This window comes from Oryx dammah, unplaced genomic scaffold (genome assembly GCF_014754425.2).
Source record: "Oryx dammah isolate SB20612 unplaced genomic scaffold, SCBI_Odam_1.1 HiC_scaffold_10, whole genome shotgun sequence".
Taxonomy (NCBI): Eukaryota; Metazoa; Chordata; class Mammalia; order Artiodactyla; family Bovidae; genus Oryx; species Oryx dammah.
The window spans coordinates 62,820,270-62,835,809 of NW_024070194.1; positions in this window are offsets into that span (position 1 = coordinate 62,820,270).

The window sequence follows — 15,540 nt, forward strand, 5'->3', positions numbered from 1 at the left end:
ATAATGCAAGAGCTATTAGGAACAAAAGTAATGAGAAATGACCCATTCATTTCCCTTCTAGTACTATTTCCTAAGGGAATAATAATCCTAAATATTAGCAAAGATTTACATACAAAGACATGAATATGCTTAAAAATTACACTTAAAAATATACTTAAAAATTATACTCTGAGCTTTAGCCAGAGGAAAACTCTAGTATTTTCTGAGAAAAGTAAGACTCGAAATTTTATCTGCAGTCCCAGTTCAGCTATTGCAAAGTGCATAGAGAAAAAAACAGCATGGAAATAAATGTGCCTTGAAACTGACCTCTAACTTCTGTACAATGCCTCCCACCACAGATTTTCTTCTGCACGAGGTGATGCTTTTATTTATACCTTCCTATCTGTAAGCATGGGCATTGTATCCTCCAGGCCAAATGTTGCCTGAAAGAGTCTCTTGCATTATTCAGAATCTTATTGCTTTATGATTGTCCAGTATCATTTACAATTACACATAGCCCAGCACCAATGGCTAACATTAAGAGCTGTGTTTTTGCTACAATTCTCTGAAACATATGAAGCTGTATTTATCTCACACAGTAGAATTATTTCTTCATCCTTTGGAATTCTTGAAATAACAAGAAACAATGCTTCCCTTGATTCCTTCTGTTTCCACTCTTTCAGGAATGTCTCATACACAGGTTAAGGAGAACTTCAGCACCTATGTTCCCTCTAACAAATTCCACCTCTCTCACTCAGCAAACAACTACAAAGAAAATGTCTTAAGCCAAAGTTTTAGTTGCTCATTATTGTCATAACAGATGCTCATTTCCTAATTAACAAAATCTATATCCGTGCAGTTTTGCATAAGGCAAAATTTTTCAGCCATCCATTACCCAGAGCACGAGCTCATCCATCCATCTGGATTCCTCTCCATTCCCCCATCAGGACTATTTTACTACTCCAGTTTCACTCAGACCATTCCTTCATGCTGAAACATCCTTTCCACTTTCCTGTTAGTCTTAAATATTCTCCTCAACACGATCCTCACCATTAGCTTTCCATATTTGACTGCTTGCAAGAAACCCAGGTTCGATTCCTTGATCAGGAAGATCCCATGGAGAAGGAAATGGCAACCCATTCCATATTCTTGCCTGGAGAATCCCATGGACAGAGGAGCCTGGCAGGCTATAGTCCATGGGGATTGTAAGAGTTGGACACGACTAAACTACCACCTACTTTTCTTCACATGGTGACTAAACTGACCTTAAGCAATTAACTCACCCCAGTGCCAATGACTTTATTCTAAGGAATAGTTATTTTTCTTTTCTTTTTGTTTGCAGGGGGTTGGGGGGTGGGGGCAGGGATTTTACACAACACATGGGATTTTAGTTTTCCAACCAGGGCCGAACGCTCATGCTTTGCATTTGAAGCACAGAGTCTTAACCACTGGACAACCAGAGAAGTCCCTTATTGCCAATGACTTCTGATGACCTTACAATAAGATCTCAAGGACAAATGAAATACCAGCCCACCAGCCCTACCTCCCTCTGAATGATCCTCACTTTCTTCAACACTTTCCATGCTCTTCCCACCCCTGAGCTTTTACTCTTCCTTTGTCCTCCACCAGACACATTCTCCTTCCTCCTCCATGTACCTCCCAAAGTCTCATGGCTTTTTCCTTCACATAATTCAAGTTCTACTCAAACGTTATTTTCAGAGTTGTCTTCTTCAACTACCCTGTCTGAAATAACATCCTTTCATCTTTTCACCACATGTTATTGTTTCCCTCACTTTTTTTTTTTTTTTGAAGCATTCATTTGTAAGATTCAAAGCATTCATTTTCTTGGTAGAGACTAGTGGCTAGGTTATACATAAAAAAAGAACTCCTACCCACAATCTGTAGCAACCATCCCAGGAAGCCAATCTATATTCTGCCAGTCAGACTTGTAGAAGTCAGACTACTATCTCTAACAACCATTCCAGGAAGCCAAACAATAACCCCTAACAAATTGGCCACAAAATGACCAGTCTTAATAATGCTGCTGTAATTTATGACCTACTTCCAACTCAGGGGCAACTCCAGAAAGCCAAATACACCCCACCAACCAGCCAGCCACATTGAATGTCCTGCCTACAGCCTCCCCTGCCAATGGCCTTCAATCAAGGCACATATGAAGCCTTCTATTATTCCTCTATTATAAAGCTTTCTCAGTCCTCTGCCTGTCTTTGAGTCGCTCAAATTCAAGTGATGGTGGTGGCTGACTCCCTTGCTATAACAAGCTCTGAATGCATAGCCATTGCTTATTCTCTATATTTTCATTATTAACAGTGTAGAAATATGGGACACAGACATGCTCAGACAGAAGACCATGTGAAGACAAAGAGAGGAGATAGCCATCTACAAGCCAAGCAAAGAGGAGAGAAAACTAACTCAGCTGACACTTTCATATCACACTTCTGGCCTCCAGAAATGTGAGAAAGTAAATTTATGTCATGTAAGCTGTCAAACAAAAAACAAACAAAAACTGCTTTCTTGAAAAATCTAACGAAATAGGCAAAGCTTTCATCATTAAAAATCACATAAAACAGATGAAGAATAAAATTGGTCATAGCGACAAAGCTTAGGACTACGTTCTGTTCTTATTAATATGTACTTTTAAATACTATTCTGGAATCTATTACTGAACACTATAAACAAACACAAATTTGAAGTAAAAAAAATGCAAATATAAATGAAGACCGATCTATCTCAACAAGGATGTTAAGTTCCATGAGAAAAGCACATCTATTTTATCACTGATTTTTCAGCGTGTACATTGGTGCTTAGAGCATATGCTAAATAAAAATGATCAATAAATGAACGAGCAGCATTCCTGCGTACAGCCACAACGCACCCCTTATTCCTCTGTAATCTCATATAAACCAGCCTACATCACCTGTGAGGGCTATCAGTCTGCTCTGTGATGTAGTACCTTGTACTCCTGCACTGCCCTCTCCCTACTGTGAATTATACTCCTTGAACACAGAGAATGGTGTATTTTTTTCAATGGTAATAGCTCATGCTATTCTCCAGGCATGTCTCTGATTGTCTTGGGCATGTCCATCTCATCTCTAAACAGCACTGTCCCCATTTCTGCTCTCCCTTAATTTATGGTGTATCCTCGGGTGAGTCAGCGCTGCTCTGAATGGTAGCTTGCTTGTTCGTAAAAGGAGATGATTGGATCATGTGATCCAAAGCCCCTTCTAAAGTTAACAAGCTCTGATTATCTTAGGACCTGAGGTAAAAGACCAAGAAGGTAGGAAGAATCCAGGTATCCAAATGACTTTCACTTTGGTGTATTTCATTAATACAGAAGTTACAAATTCACTTGCCACACATTGCAGGTAAAGCTGATTTATATTCAGAGCACTGGGGAGGTTTCCATGTAAAACACAAGGATGGCCAGCATACTGATGAAGCTTCTTTCCTTTGAAGACAAACCAACTTAAACAGGACAACAAAACCAAAGAATTGCTAGGGGTAAAATGTGTCGATCTTTTATGTCTTAGGGCAGAAACACTACTAAGGAGCTTCCAAACAGACATGAATAAAACCCTTTAATGCAGATATAGTATAACAGTCTCCACAATTATACAGCCCAAACAAAGGAAAATGCATTAGTACTAAATGTAGAATTTCCAAGACTTTCGTGTTTAAGTTTTTCTTTAAACAGCTACCTAATTATTAACTCATTATGTCTTCAGTATACATTTACTGACTATCTACAGCCCATTTCTGGGCTCTGCATTACTAGTTAAGTGGGTTTGAGAGTTATTTCACTTACCTTGCACTTCAGTCTCCTCATCAGTTGAATGGGGATAATGATAGTGCCCACCTCAGAATTGTACGAATTGGAGGAGTCAAACCCTAGAACAGAAACTAATGGGCTTCCCCGTTGGCTCAGGGGTAAAGAATCCACCTGCAACGCAAGAGCCACAGGAGACACAGTCTATGGGGCTGGGAAGAGTCAGACACCACTAAGCATGCGTGCACAGAGACTAACCCGTAGTTAACACTACTGAAGTGATTTATGTTGTTGCTGGTGTTACTGCTATTATTCTGGCACACATTCTTTTCTATGTAGGGCACATAGCTATTTAATAAGAAATGATCATAATGGGAGGGGAGGCATTATCAGCAGAGCACAGAGGATATTCGGGACAGTGAAAGTATGCTATATGATGTCTTAATAATGTGTTCAGTTCAGTCGCTCAGTCGTGTCCGACTCTTTGCGACCCCATGAATCACAGCACGCCAGGCCTCCCTGTCCATCACCAACTCCCAGAGTTCACTAAGGCTCACGTTCATCGAGTCGGTGATGCCATCCAGCCATCTCATCCTCTGTCGTCCCCTTCTCCTCCTGCCCTCAATCCCTCCCAGCATCAGAGTCTTTTCCAGTGAGTCAACTCTTCGCATGAGGTGGCCAAAGTACTGGAGTTTCAGCTTTAGCATCATTCCTTCCAAAGAAATCCCAGGGCTGATCTCCTTCAGAATGGACTGGTTGGATCTCCCCACAGTCCAAGGGACTCTCAAGAGTCTTCTCCAACACCACAGTTCAAAAGCATCAATTCTTCGGCTCTCAGCCTTCTTCACAGTCCAACTCTCACAGCCATACGTGACCACTGGGAAAACCATAGCCTTGACTAGACGGACCTTAGTCAGCAAAGTAATGTGTGTACATGTGCGCTAATTACACTTCTGCTACTGCTAAGTCACTTCAGTCATGTCTGACTCTGTGTGACCCCAAAGATGGCAGCCCACCAGGCTCCCCCATCCCTGGAATTCTCCAGGCAAGAACACTGGAGTGGGTTACCATTTCCTTCTCCAATGCATGAAACTTAAAAGTGAAAGTGAAGTCACTCAGTGGTATCTGACTCTTAGCAACCCCATGGACTCCAGCCTACCAGGCTCCTCCATCCATGGGATTTTCCAGGCAAGAGTACTGGAGTGGGGTGCCATTGTCTTCTCCGATAATTCAATCATCTCTAACTCTGCAACACCATGGACTGTAGCCTACCAGGCTCCTCTATCCTTGCAATTCTCTTGGCAAGAATACTGGACTGGGTTGCCATGCCCTCTCTCAAGGGATCTTCCTGACCCAGGGATTGAACTTGTGTCTCCTGTCTCCTGCATCAGCAGGTTTCTTTACCACTAGTGCCACCTAGGAAGCCCATTCTAGTGGTAGATACATTTAATTAGATCAATATATTGATCTAAACTCAAAGTAAAACAGTAAGAATGAACCGTAATGTAAAATGTGGACTTGGTACAATTATAATGTTTTGTTATAGGTGCATCAGTGATAACAAGATGTGCCACTCTGGTGGGGAGGTTAATAAGGGAAGCTGGGGTGGGGGCAGGGGGTACAGGGGTATCTCTGTTCCTCCCCTTCAATTTTGCTGAATCTTAAACTGCCCTCCAAATTACCTTAATGGCACACGTAGAGGGGTGTGAGGGAGGCTCAGGAGGGAGGGATATATGTATACTATGGCTGGGGAGGCCTTACAGATAGCTGTGAAAAGAAGGGAAGTGAAAGGCAAAGGAGAAAGGAAAGATATACCCGTTTGAATGCAGAGTTCCAAAGAATAGCAAGAAGAGATAAGAAAGCCTTCCTCAACGAACAATGCAAAGAAATAGAGGAAAACAACAGAATGGGAAAGACTGGAGATTTCTTCATGAAAACTAGAGATACCAAGGGAACATTTCATGCAAAGATGGGCTCGATAAAGGACAGAAATGGACCTAACAGAAGGAGAAGATATTAAGAAGAGGTGGCAAGAATATACAGAAGAACTATACAAAAAAGATCTTCATGACCCAGATAATCACGATGGTGTGATCACTCACCTAAAGCCAGACATCCTGGAGTGTAAAATCAAGAGGGTCTTAGGAAGCATCACTACGAACAAAGCTAGTGGAGGTGATGGAATTCCAGTTGAGCTATTTCAAATCCTGAAAGATGATGCTGTGAAAGTGCTGCACTCAATATGCCAGCAAATTTGGAAAACTCAGCAGTGGCCACAGGACTGGAAAAGGTCAGTTTTCATTCTAATCCCAAAGAAAGGCAATGCTAAAGAATGCTCAAACTACTGCACAATTGAACTCATCTCACACGCTAGTAAAGTAATGCTTAAAATTCTCCAAGCCAGGCTTCAGCAATACGTAAACCATGAACTTCCTGATGTTCAAGCTGGTTTTAGAAAAGGTAGAGGAACCAGAGATCAAATTGCTAACGTCCACTGGATCATCAAAAAAACAAGAGAGTTCCAGAAAAACATCTATTTCTGCTTTATTGACTATGCCAAAGCCTTTGACTGTGTGGATCACAAGAAACTGTGGAAAATTCTGAAAGAGATGGGAATACCAGACCACCTGACCTGCCTCTTGAGAAATGTGTATGGGGGTCAGGAAGCAAGTCAGAACTGGACATAGAACAACACACTGGTTCCAAATAGGAAAAGAGGTACGTCAAGGCTATATATTATCACCCTCCTTATTTAACTTATATGCAGAGTACATCATGAGAAATGCTGGGCTGGAGGAAGCACAAGCTGGAATCAAGATTGCTGGGAGAAATATCAGTAACCTCAGATATACAGATGACACCACCCTTATGGCAGAAAGTGAAGAACAACTAAAGAGCCTCTTGATGAAAGTGAAAGTGGAGAGTGAAAAAGTTGGCTTAAAGCACAACATTCAGAAATCTAAAATCATGGCATCCGGTCCCATCATTTCATGAGAAATAGATGGGGAAACAGTAGAAACAGTGTCAGACTTTATTTTTTGGGGCTCCAAAATCACTGCAGATGGTGACTGCAGACATGAAATTAAAAGACACTTATTCCTTGGAAGGAAAGTTATGACCAACCTAGATAGCATATTAAAAAGCAGAGACATTACTTTGCCAACAAAGGTCCATCTAGTCAAGGCTATGGTTTTTCCAGGGGTCATGTATGGTTGTAAGAGTTGGACTGTGAAGAAAGCTGAGCATCAAAGAATTGACGCTTTTGAACTGTGGTGTTGGAGAAGACTCTTGAGAGTCCCTTGGACTGCAAGGAGATCCAACCAGTCCATCCTTAAGGAGATCAGTCCTGGGTGTTCATTGGAAGGACTGATGTTGAAGCTGAAACTCCAATACTTTGGCCACCTGATGCAAAGAGTTGAGTCATTTGAAAAGACCTTGATGCTGGGAAAGATTGAGGGCAGGAGGAGAAGGGGATGACAGAGGATGAGATGGTTGGATGGCATCACCGACTCAATGGACCTGGGTTTTGGTGGACTCTGGGAGTTGGTGATGGACAGGGAGGCCTGGCGTGCTGCTGTTCATGGGGTCACAAGAGTTGGACACAACTGAGCGACTGAACTGATGGCCGATTCACATTGTTGTATAGCAGAAACACAACACTGTAAAGCAATCATACATCAATTTAAAAAAATTTTTTAAACAGTAACAAAAGCAAAAACCTCAGCACACAACACAGTACCCATGCCTTACCCCTCAAAAAGGTTGAAGTCATAGGAGTGGAAAATGTACTAAGAAGTGAAAGTAGTAAAGCTTTTTGAGGGATAAAGACATAATGCAACAAAAACTTAAAAGGATTACTTGGATGAATTTTCACTCTAGCCCTTATCACACCATGTGATTTGAAAAAAAAAAAAAAAAAAACAAGCTCCCTGTCTCTCCTACCCACCCACCCCCACCCCTGCCATTGGGCTGAAAGTCACCTGGAAGGTAAGTACCATGACTAATTCACCTTTGACTCATGTTGCCTTGCACAGAACACAACATAAAGGAAGACTTCAATAAATCTTGATTTAATGGGAGTAAATGTTATTGAGCATCTACATAGGAATGTCTGGCAAAAAGTTAGCCATTAATTAAATTTTCTTGGGTTAAGGAAGAGCCATGTACTGAGTTCTGAACTTTAATAAAATACTATGATAGCTGTCTTCAGGATGAATTGAAAAAGCTGGTGGTCATTTAAACTTTCCAGTGTTCTTCTAGTGTCAAGAAATTTAACTCAACATATTTTCAATTTTCCCTTAGTTTTACATCTTTAACAAAAGATATTTAAAGAACACTTCTATTTCATTATTGGCATGGTATCCTTTGGTTCATTACAAAAATAAAGTCAGGACATTCGAAAAGTGAGGCCATTCAGTAGATATTGAATTTTATCAGTTCTAAGATAACATTCATGCCATAGATGCTGTCAGAGAGAAGGATCTTAGAAGAGACTTAGCTAAGACAATTTTATTACAGATTCTATGATTGAGATTTTATATACATCTAGTGCTCTCCATAAATAATCTATAACACTTGACTATAATCCGTAACCCTTAAAAAATAATTTAGGACAATAGTTCAGCTACATAGAGAAGAGAATTAATAAAATCAACTTCTATCCTACAGGCATTGCAGAGCTGCAGTTATAGTAAAATGTTCTTAATGATATTTAGTCACACCACCTCCCAAAATGTTAAGATACTGCTACTTTCCAAACTGTTGGAAAGTAAAGTACTTTTCCACATTGCTAGGCAATTATTTATTTCCTCCTTCTCCAGAAGCTCAAAGTAACTGAAATGTTTCATATATGTTGCTGAAAAAAACAGTGAGACATTTGTGTCTGGCCACTTGGGAATTCATACTCTGAACCCACTATGCAATGTGCTGTATAAAAAAAAAATTTTGATAAATTACAAAAATCATATTTTCCAAATGCACTGCTCATCTATAAAGAGTCTGGGAAAATCCCCACAAGGCAAGAAATAGTGATGATGATAAACCAAAAATAGAATAACAAGAATATGAAGCTGAAAATCTTCTGGTGACGAATGCCAACAATAAGAGTCTTTAAGGACAGAAATCCCACGGTGCTGATTAACTGAGGAGAAGAACTTTGAGGATGGAAAATGCTAGACTGAACAGGCCCTCACTCTCCCCACTGCCAAAGAAACAACCAGAAGGAAGGAATGACTCCACAACTCAGCTCTGCAGCAAATAGAGCTAAACCTGTCTACCCTAGCCTTGGTTTTAGGGGAGAAATAAGAAAAACGATCTCATAAAAAAGTTTAACCGTGAACTTGCTTCCACATGTGTTTTGGAACTGACTTCACATCACACATATGATCTGTGAGGTAGAAGCCAAAACAATTATTCAGATGGACCCAGGATGATCACACAAATCCTCTCTAGAGGAAAGTATCATCCACTTAACTCCCACAGGATTTTCTCCACAGTCAAACATTAGTCCAAAATAATGAACAAATACATACGAAAACCAGGCATTTTGAGTGAGAGCCAGTAGAAACAAAGACAGCAGATTGAGATCCTCAAGGATTCTAATACCAGAATATGTAGAAGATAAAAATCAAGCATTAAAATCTTCAAAGAATAAAGAATCACACCCTAGCCAAGGCTCAAGAAGCTATTAAAAATAACCAAGCCAATTTGACAACAAACCAAGAAAAAAATCTAAAAAATATAATCACTGAAATTCAAGACTCAAGAGAATTGTCTTGAGTGAACAGCACATGAAACAAAACCAAAGAAAGAATTAATAAACCAGAAGAAATGACCCAAATGCAGTGCAAATAAGAGAAATTAAGAGGTACAGAAAATATTGATAGAATGAGAAACTTTAAAATATATCAAGTCACTCTTCCATACAGAAATTGAACTAAAAACCATCTCAAGAATGATGTCTAAGAATTTTCTAGACATGTTAAAACAAAAACAGAATTTTAAAAGGTAGAAAATCACACTCTAGATATTAATACATCACATTCAAAATACAGAAAACCAAAGATTCAGAAAAGATCCTTTAAGAAGTCAATTGTAAAAAAAATCAAAACAATAAACCAAATAAAGATAAAAGAGAGAATCAATAGCAGGATGAACTAGAAACTAAAAATAGAAATGAAAAATTTTCAATTTATCCCTTTAAACCAATGAATATGTGGCTCTCAGGAATAAAAAGCCCTGAAATTGACTCTTATATACAAGGGAATATAATATATGACAGATGTATATCATATATACTGCTGATCAGTAAGGATGAACTAGGAGCTTAATTGATGGAAAATGGATTAATGAAACAGTGATGCAGGAATATTGATTAAAAACATAAAACAGAAATGGGAATTCACACCATACAGAAAAATCATTTCTAGAATATCAGAGATTTAAATGTGAAACTTTTTAATTTAAAAAATATAGATGAAAAAAGAAAATATATATATAGATTACTAGCTTCAGGACTGATGGAAGGACTGATGCTGAAGCTCCAATACTTTGGCCACCTTGTACGAAGAGCTGACTCATTGGAAAAGACCCAGATGCTAGAGAAAGAATAAAGGCAGGAGGAGAAGGGGATAACAGAGGATGAGATGGTGGGATGGCATCACTGACTCAATGGACATGAGTTTGAGCAAACTCCGGAAGATAGTGAAGGACAGAGAAGCCTGGCATTCTGTAATCCACGGGGTCACAAAGAGCTGGATACGACCGAGTGACTGAACAACAATCTTCAGGTCACTCTAAGGATGACTTTCTTAAAGACACAAAAGCATTAATCATGACTGAAAAATAAACATGACCCATTAAAACTAGGATTTCTTTTCATCAGAAAGTATAAGAAAGTGTAAAATCGAATTTCAAACCTAGAACATTATTTTTGTAATTTATAGAGCATAAATGAAAACAAGTGTTGCAAATCAAAAGAAATATCAACAACCAATTGAAAGAGGAGCAAGAAATATCAAGTCTTATAAATAAGTAAAAATATGCCCAATCTCATTTTTAATAAGTGATATGAAGGTCAAAACTATGAGAGAACATTTACACAGATCGGCAAGAACTTAAAAAAACTGACTTTTTTCAAGTAATGATAAATAAAATGAACGACACACCATTAGTGTGAGGTAAATGCATTCAACATTCTCGGGAAGACACTTCGCATTATTTTATAGCACCTCTTGCCTGTAATCTATATCCAACTCTTCTTGAATGCTTATGCAATGATAAAATTATTTTCTTTCTCTTCTGCCTTTGTGGAGAGGTTTCCTGGGTTGATAGGAGATTTTGTTTTTAATTATATTTCCTCAACAATTGCAAAAGCAAATCACAGAAAAATATGGAGTAGCATACTATTTATAGGTGGTTCAAGATTCAAAATTGATCAATATTGGATTAAAAACATGTACCTATGTGTTGAAAAAATGCAGTGAGCACCCTGGAATTATAATACAAAAATTGAAATTGATACTATTGGAAAGGGGAAGAGGAGGGTCTGAATGGACAAAAGGTATCTAGGAACCTACAGTGTTACTGGTTTTATTCTCCTGCTCAATCTGTGTGGTGAATACCTGGGTATTCAATCTCACATTCTTTGTGCCTGTTATATACTGTTGTTGGGGTTCAGTATGTGGGACACCCTTGTCCTGCTATCTAGACAGGGGACCCTCTGAGGTAACAACTCCTAGTATTAAGTGTGTCTTGGCACAAGTCACCCTTACCTCTCTACACCTCTCCCCAGGCACCTCAACTTCCACCCTGGATGCCTTCTCTTGCTGCTGAGGCACATGATCAATTGTGCAGGACAGAAAATGCAAGGTGAGAAAACATTGACAAATGAGCAGAAAAAACCCAACTGATAAATTCTTTTCCCTTGCCCCCAGTAGACTATCTGTTGGACAATAGCTTAGTGGAGCCCTTTGAGGACATCAGGGCACACATTTTCCCTATGAAAGCTGTGAGCATCAGTGACCTACAGCTTTGCATCTGTTCACCCTTCTTCCCTGTCTCAAATGCCTTTGTTTGGTCCCAGCAAAGCTGCACACATAAGCTTTTGCTCAGGCTCTATTTTGCCTGGAAACAAGAACTAAGACATTTTATATCTATTTTTTATTATTACCATTAAAATTTATATTTTATACATTTAAGCTTTTATGTAAATATAGTTTAGGGAAATGCTAACAATTTTAAAACAAAAATAATGCTAATAATATAAAAGATGAATATAAAAAAACTCTCCCAAGGAAAATGGGATCCAGAGAACAAGTGGAAAGGTTATTTCAGGGAAACTCAGCTCTAAAAATTTTTTTTGATGTGGGCCATTTTTAAAGTTTTTACTTAATCTGTTTATTCAATATTGTTTCTGTTTTGGATTTTTGGCTCCAGAGCATGTAGGATCTCAGCTCAATGACCAGGGATCAAACTTGCACCCCCTCATTGAAAGGTAAAGTCTTAACCACCGGACCACTAGGGAAATCCCAGGAATAACTACTCAGCTGTAGAAGTGAATGGAAGGTTGGGATGAGAAGAGACGAGAACAAGAATAAGTAAGAATTGGGGCAAGGTAACTAGTGTTTCATCTGTCTCTTTCAACCAGGAATCTTGGCCACTTACCAACATTGAGAGTGACGAGGAGAAAATTGAGCATTGAAGGAAAGAAAAATCACTATCATAGGTGTTAGCGCAGGGCAGGAGGAGCTGGTCAATAGGAATTGGAAATGGACAGGCTCCGTTAGCACTCAGGCCTCCACCAGCAGTGATTAGGTCATGTGTTAGTCACTCAGTTGTGTAGGATTCCGTTTGACCCCATCGGCTGTAGCCCACCAGGCTCCTCTGTCCATGGAATTCTCAAGGCAAAAATACTGGTGGGTTATGCCCTTCTCCAGGGGATCCTCCCAGTCCAGGAATCAAACCCCGGTCTCCTGCATTGCAGGCAGATTCTTCCCGGGTCGATCAGATTCTGTCTGAGCCACCAGGGAAGCTGCCAGTTAATTGATAGATCAGGTCAAAATAGTTTTAGTTCTCATATTAGTGCAAATTAAATGACCTACCAAGAGAGCAAGATAGCATGGAGCTGCTGCTATCTCTTCCTAAAATTCAACTCTGAAGAATGCACAGATACAGGAAGGAAACAGATTCCAGAACTAACCAAAAAAAAAAAAACCCAACAACACACCAGATCAAATAAATGTGACAAACTCCCAGAAAGAATGAAAGCTGCCTTAAATTGGGGTATGTTGCAAGGTGGGGTAGAGTGAGTGGCTGCTGGAGGAAGAAGCCCCCTCCTCTCCCTGTGCTGCCCTGGACAACCACCATTCTGTCTACATTCACAGAAATTAGCAGCAACAGCTCTCACCTCTGGTGCTGGTTAGGGAGGGAACTAAGTAGCTAAGAGCTGATGCAAACAAGACGGACCTGACCAACTGCCTCCTGCGTTCCTCCTCCACGCTTTCTTTCCTGTTCAAGGCTCCCAGGGCTGAAGGAATGAAGCCTAGGGAGTCTCTGGCCCAGTGTTGTTCCTCTGTCAAGGAGTAAAGCTGGTTCTGGTGTGGTTATTCCACATACAGGTCCATAGTAAACAATGTCCTCTCATCTCACCTGTCCTAACCGTCTCCCAGGATAAGAGATAAAATCCTGAGTTTTTGGCTATCCTCAAATTCACATAGCCAAAGAGTACCCCGAAATAAACACACAAAATAATTAGATAACTGAAGCTTAAAACGATCTCAAATGAAACCATACAAATTTGCAACATATAAAATCTTCAGCAGAATTATTGTCAGGAAGATCATGAAATTGAATTGAAAAATTCTGGAGTGATATTCAAAAAGTTATTGACAATTTGAAGGGAGAAAGAATAATCACAAGTAGGCCAAGTGTAATATTAATGATGAAAAATATCGTATTTGAACTAATGAAACAATACATAATTTAAGCAGTAAGATGAATGTTTTTATTTTTAAAAATCAACTTAGAGAGCTGGAAACAAACTGAGAAAATAACAGAAAAGAATAGAGGTTTGTTTTTTTTTTTCTTCCACAGTTAAAGAATTTGGAAACAACACATAAGCCAAAATACAGATATAAGAGTCATAAAAGAAGAAGAGTAAAATATTGAAAGGGTTAAGTGTAATAGAGATAAAAGTCCCAGATTAAAGAGGGGCAAAAGAACTCAGATCAAAAGGGCTCAGAGAGTGCCATCTATGAGAGATAAAAGAACCCAAATAAGACAAATAGGACATCAAACAAATGGAAAGTTCTAGAGCCTTTCAGAGAGAAAGAGCTGATCATCTGCAGAAGAAAAAAAATCACATCGAGTGAGGCCCAAGACTATGCATTTCTAACAAGTTTCCAGGTAATATTAATGCTTTTGGTACAGGAACCACACTTTGAGAATCACTGTAATATATTACACTCAGAAATCAAATAGCAAGCAACAAAAAAATTCAAATATATGGAATATCTGAATAATACACTAATATGCTTTTAGATATATAGAGAACTCTAAAACAACAGAGCACACATTCAAGTACATACATGATATTTACTAAAATAAAATATTAGGCCTCAATAAAAGTGAAAGTGAAGTCACTTGGTCATGTCTGACTCTTTGCAACCCCATGGACTGTAGTCTGCCAGGCTCCTCCATCCATGGGATTTTCCAGACAAGAATGCTGGAGTGGGTTGCTGTTTCCTTCTCCGGGGAATCTTCCCAACCCAAGGATCAAATCTGGGTCTCCCGCTCTGCAGGCAGACTCTTCACCATCTGAGCCACCAGGGAAGCCCCAAGCCTCAATAAAGGAGCCCACTGATTGGTCTGATTCACTCAGATTCTCCATGTGAATGACAAATGCTGCTGCTCCATCAATAAAGGATGCTGCAGGCTTCAAGCTCCTACAGCCCCCAACAGAGAGCCCTGAAGGCACTCAGAATGAAAAATAACAGGATACCTGCCCTAAAATGCATTATCAAAGAAACGATTTAAATGAGCCCAGACTCTCGCCTCTTCCCATACAGGTGTGCTTATTCATTCAGTCACGTCCCACTGTTTGGGACTCCGTGGACTGTAGCCCGCCAGGCTCCTCTGTCCATGGGATTCTCCAGGCAAGAATACTGGAGAGGGTTGTCTTGCCCTCCAACAGGGGATCTGCCCAACCCAGAGATCGAACCCAGGTCTCCCCCGTTGTAGGCAGAGTCTGAATCATCTGAGCCACCAGGTAAGCCCCCCCCATACTTAGAAAACTGCTAAATTCATTAACTTGAGATATCTGATTTTCTTTAACACTAATGTTTTTATATTCCTACTACCTGGTTTTTGCTGCAAAACTCCTATATTCTGGCTCCTCCTGTCTCTCTTCATAGCAGTCCCGCAGAGCTATCTGAGAAGCTGCCTCCAGGCTTAAAATCTCAGAAAGTCCACAGAATAAAACAATTCTCAACTTGCAGCTTGTGCATTTTTCTTTTAGTTGACACTCTCTCCAATTTAGTGTCTAGACACCAGACACTTTAGTATCACATTTCTTTCACTGATGCTAAGATGCAGATTTTTGTACATCTTATAATTTATAAAATCAGAAGGCATTTCACAAAAGCTTGTGCATCATCCTTCACAATATTTCTTCTTAGTCATACCTAAAGTAATCGTTCCTCTAAAAGTATTTGGAATGCACAGTCCAAATATAATATGTGTCTTATACACATGGGTGGGAGACCATGTGGGTCTGA